Genomic DNA, 5,157 nt, shown 5'->3' on the forward strand with positions numbered 1-5,157 from the left:
CCAGTGGTCTCGCAGAACTAGGGAGAGAAGGCAGCACCCTTATCCCGCAGGAAGGGCTGCTCCCCAGGACTCTGGCAGAAATGGGGATGGAAGCCAGCGTCCCTCCCCCGCAGGAAGGGCCGATCCCCGGTGATCTCGCAGAGATAGGGAGAGATGACAGCCCTCTAATCCCGCAGGAACGGCCGATCCCCGGCTGTCTCGGAAATCTAGGGAGAGAAAGCAGCACCCTAATCCCGCAGGAAGGGCCACTCCCCAGTGGTCTCATATAGCTAGGGAGAGAAGGCGGCGCCTTTATCCCGAAGGATCGACCACTCCCCTGTCGTCTCGCAGAGCTAGGGAGAGGAGGCAGCACCCTAATCCCGCAAGAAGGGCCGCTCCCCAGTGGTATCGCAGAGCTAGGGAGAGAAGGCGGCGCCCTAATCCCACAGGAAGGGCTGCTCCCCACTGGTCTCGCAGAACTAGAGAGAGAAGGCGGCGCCCTAATCCCGCAGGAAGGGCTGCTCCCGAGTGGTCTCGCAGAGCTAGGGAGAGGAGGCAGCGCACTAATCCCTCAGAAAGGTCCGCTCCCCAGTGGTCTCGCAGAGCTAGGGATAGCAGGCAGCGCCCTAATCCCGCAGGAAGGGCCGCTCCCAAGTGGTCTCGCAGAGCTAGGGAGAGGAGGTAGCGCCCTAATCCCGCAGGAACGGCCGATCCCCGGCGATCTCGCAAAGCTAGGGAGAGAAGGCAGCACCCAAATCCTGCAAGAAGGGCTGCTCCCCAGTGGTCTTGCAGAGCTAGGCAGAGAAGGCAGCGCCCTAATTCCGCAGGAAGGGCCGCTCTCCAGTGGTCTCGCAGAGCTTGGGAGAGACGGTGGCGCCCTAATCCCGCAGGAAGGACCGCTCCCTTGTGGTCTCGTAGAGCTGAGGAGAGGAGGCTTCGTCCTAATGCTGCAAGAACGGCTGCTCCCCAGTGCTCTCGCAAAGCTGGTTAGAGGAGTCAGCGCCCTAATCCCGCAGGAATGGCCGCTCCCCAGTGGTCTCGCAGAGCTAGGGAGAGGAGGCAGCGCCCTAATCCCTCAGGAAGGGCTGCTCACCAGTGATCTCGTGGAGCTAGGGAGAGCAGGCAGCGCCCTAGTCCCACAGGAAGGGCCGCTCTCCAGTGGTCTCGTAGAGCCAGGGAGATAAGGCAGCGCCCTAATCCCGCGGGAAGGGCTGCTCCCCAGTGGTCTCACAGAGCTAGGGAGAGAAGGCAGTGCCCTAATCCTGCAGGAAGGGCTGCTCCCAGTAGTCTCACAGAGCTAGGGAGACAAGGCAGCGCCCAAATCCGCAGGAATGGCCCCTCTCCAGTGGTCTCGCAGAGCTAGGGAGAGAAGGCAGCGCCCTAATACCCCAGGAAGAGCAGCTCCCCAGTGGTCTCGCAGAGCTAAGGAGAGAAGGCAGCGCCCTAATCCCGCAGGAATGAACCCTCCCCAGTGGTCTCTCAGAGCTAGGGAGACAAGGCAGCGCCCTAATCCTGCAGGAACGGCCTCTCCCCAGTGATCTCGCAGAGCTAGGGAGAGAAGGCAGCGTCCTAATCCCTCAGGAAGGGCCACTCCTCAGTGGTCTCGCAGAGCTAGGGAGAGAAGGCGGAGCCCTAATGCCACAGGAATGGCCGCTCCCCAGTGGTCTCGCAGAGCTGGGGAGAGATGGAGGTGCCCTAATCCCGCAGGAAGAGCCACTCCCCAGTGGTCTAGAAGAGCTAGGGAGAGAAGGCAGAGTCCTAATCCCTCAGGAAGGGCCGCTCCTCAGTGGTCTAGAAGAGCTAGGGAGAGGAGGCAACGCCCTTATCCCGCAGGAGGGGCTGCTCCCCAGTTGTCTCGCAGAGCTAGGGAGAGGAGGCAGCGCCTTAATCCCGAAGGAAGGGCCGCTACCCAGTTGTCTCGCAGAGCTTGGGAGAGTAGGCAGCACCCTAATCCCGCAGGAAGGGCCGCTCCCCAGTGGTCTCGCAGAGCTAGGGAGAGGAGGCAGCGCCCTGATCCCGCAGGAAGGGCCACTCCCCAGTGGTCTCGCAGAGCTAGGGAGAGGGGGCAGCGCACTTATCCCGCAGGAAGGACCGCTCCCTTGTGGTCTCGCAGAGCTGGGGAGAGGAGGCTTCGTCCTAATGCTGCAAGAAGGGCTGCTCCCCAGTGCTCTCGCAAAGCTGGTTAGAGGAGTCAGCGCCCTAATCCCGCAGGAATGGCCGCTCCCCAGTGGTCTCACAGAGTTAGTGAGAGTAGGCAGCGCCCTAATCCCTCAGGAAGGGCCGCTCACCAGTGATCTCGTGGAGCTAGGGAGAGCAGGCAGCGCCCTAGTCCCACAGGAAGGGCCGCTCTCCAGTGGTCTCGTAGAGCCAGGGAGATAAGGCAGCGCCCTAATCCCGCGGGAAGGGCTGCTCCCCAGTGGTCTCACAGAGCTAGGGAGAGAAGGCAGCGCCCTATTCCCGCAGGAAGGGCTGCTCCTCAGGCCCCTGGCAGAGCTGGGGAGGGAAGCCAGCGTCCCGCCCCGGCATGAAGGGCCGCTCCCCAGTGGTCTCGCAGAGCTAGGGAGACAAGGCAGCGCCCAAATCCCACAGGAATGGCCCCTCTCCAGTGGTCTCGCAGAGCTAGGGAGAGAAGGCAGCGCCCTAATACCCCAGGAAGAGCAGCTCCCCAATGGTCTCGCAAAGCTAGGGAGAGAAGGCTGCGACCTAATCCCGCAGGAAGGGCCGCTCCCCAGTGGTCTCGCAGAGCTAAGGAGAGAAGACAGCGCCCTAATTCCGCAGGAATGAACCCTCCCCAGTGGTCTCTCAGAGCTAGGGAGACAAGGCAGCGCCCTAATCCTGCAGGAACGGCCGCTCCCCAGTGGTCTCGCAGAGCTAGGGAGAGATGGAGGTGCCCTAATCCCGCAGGAAGAGCCACTCCCCAGTGGTCTAGAAGAGCTAGGGAGAGAAGGCAGCGTCCTAATCCCTCAGGAAGGGCCGCTCCTCAGTGGTCTAGAAGAGCTAGGGAGAGGAGGCAACGCCCTTATCCCGCAGGAAGGGCTGCTCCCCAGTTGTCTCGCAGAGCTAGGGAGAGGAGGCAGCACCCTAATCCCGCAGGAAAGGCCACTCCCCAGTGGTCTCGCAGAGCTAGGGAGAGAAGGCAGCGCCCTAATCCCGCAGGAAGGGCTGCTCCCTAGGCCCGTGGCAGAGCTGGGGAGGGAAGTCAGCGCCCCGCCCCGGCATGAAGGGTCGCTCCCCAGTGGTCTCGCAGAGCTAGGGAGAGAAGGCAGAGCCCTAATCCCGCAGTAAGGGCTGCTCCCCAATGGTCTCGCAAAGCTAGGGAGGGAAGGCTGCGACCTAATCCCGCAGGAAGGGCCGCTCTCCAGTGGTATCGATGAGCTAGGGAGAGGAGGCAGCGCCCTAATCCCGCAGGAAGGGCTGATCCCCAGTGGTCTCGCAGAGCTAGGGAGGGAAGGCAGCGGCCTTATCCCGCAGAAAGGGCTGCTCCCCATGCCTCTGGCAGAGCTGGGGAGGGAAGCCAGCGCCCCGCCGCCACAGTAATGGCCGCTCCCCACTCCCGTCGCAAAGCTAGGAAGGAACCTAGCACACCACGCGCCCAGGAACGGCTGCTCTCCAGTCCCCTCGCAGAGCCGGGGAAACAATCAGGCGCCCTGCCCCTGCTAATACTGCTGCTGCCCAGTCCTCTGGCATAGCTAGGGAGGGATGTCAGCACCTTACTCCCGCAGGAACGGCCGCTTTACATTCCCCTTGCAGACCTGGAGAGGGAAGGCTGCGCCTCTCCCCCGCAGGTCTGCACACTGGCCATGGCCATGGCCAGGAGCGCAGCGCAGAAGCTGCTCTAGCCCTGCAGCCTGCGGGCAGCGCATTGGGGTGGGGGCAGCACGGAGCAGGGAGGGCCCAGGTGGCCGGGGAGCAGGGACACAAGTGGGGTGGACACGCTCCTGCCAGGAGCTGCCTGGTTCACCCCTTGCCCGGGAGCTGCAGAAGGGGCCCGGATCATGGCTCGGCTGCAGAGCTTGGAGCCCAGGCTGGGCCCAGGAGTGAGAGGATGGGGGAGCTGGGGGTGTAGCAGAGGTTGGAGCCAAGAATTGGTTGGAGATGGGGTTGTGCCACTTCCGCTTGGCGGCAGGGGGGCCCTCTGGCCTTTTTTTTTTGCTCAGCCCCCCACATCCCAATATTTTATCTTTGACATCTGGTCACCCTAGCCTGATATGAAGGAGGATGTCTGGACCAAGGGGCCAGGGACTGGCCTTTGCTAGAGAAACCACTGTCAAGTTTTAGCCAATTAGGACAAGTCAGCAAATAAGAACAACCTCAGGTATCAGTAACTGCTACAGGTTGCAAATTCCTACATGCAGCAGTTTCTGGCACTACACCTGCACAGCTCTGCTCCCCGGCTCTTCTTGGACTCCTGCTCTCTCCTTAGCTCTGCTCCACTCTCGCCCAGGCAGTTCTAGCTCACATGGAGGATGGGAGCCCCTGGCCTGTTGACTCCCTCATTACACTGCCTGGCCTGTCAGTGCAGCTAACTTGGAGCTTTGGCCTCTCCCCATTGTCCCTGGGGACTGTCAGTCTCAGGGTCCTAATTTCCCATTGATCCTTCCCCCTTCTATTGGTGCTGGGAACTAGCCAACCAACCCCCCCCCACACACACACACTAAGTTTTAGTAAAGGGCCAAGAGCCCCCTTACACAAGCAGCCCCATGAGGGTCACCGATGTGCAGAGAAGGCAGCACAAGCTGCTCCCATGGTGTAATGGGCAGCACTCAGGACTCTGAATCCTGTAATCTGAGTTCAAATCTCAGTGGGACCTTGTGTTGGCTTGTGGTCATAGGCGGCAGGTTATATACATTTGTGGTGCTCGTGCTCCAGGAACATTCAGGGCTGGGGGCCCTGCTCCAGCAATATTTGGAGTTGGGTCTCTTCCCCTGGCCCCTGCCTGGCACCCCTCCCCTCTGCTGTGGTGCATCCCTGCCTGACAAAAAGCAGCATGTGTCTGTCCCCTGCCTGCTCCTGCTGCTGGAGTAGAGGGATTCTGGGCAGAACTGCAGCCCCAGAGTCCTAGTGCAGGCTGCCCTCAGCCTCTCCAACACCCCCAACCCATAGCTCCCTCTGAACCCTGATACTCTGCCCCAGTCCTGAGCCCCCTCCTGCATCATGAGTCCCTCATCCTCAGCCCTA

At 61.7% G+C, this 5,157-nt stretch overlaps 1 non-coding gene across 1 annotated transcript; it reads left to right on the forward strand.

The window, feature by feature from the left end:
* The first annotated feature begins 4,717 nt into the window (after positions 1–4,717).
* On the forward strand, positions 4,718–4,789 carry TRNAQ-CUG (transfer RNA glutamine (anticodon CUG)). The gene has a single exon. It is a non-coding gene; the product is annotated as a tRNA-Gln (tRNA).
* The last annotated feature ends 368 nt before the right edge of the window (positions 4,790–5,157 follow it).

This window comes from Gopherus flavomarginatus, unplaced genomic scaffold (genome assembly GCF_025201925.1).
Source record: "Gopherus flavomarginatus isolate rGopFla2 unplaced genomic scaffold, rGopFla2.mat.asm mat_scaffold_144_arrow_ctg1, whole genome shotgun sequence".
Lineage (NCBI taxonomy): Eukaryota > Metazoa > Chordata > Testudines > Testudinidae > Gopherus > Gopherus flavomarginatus.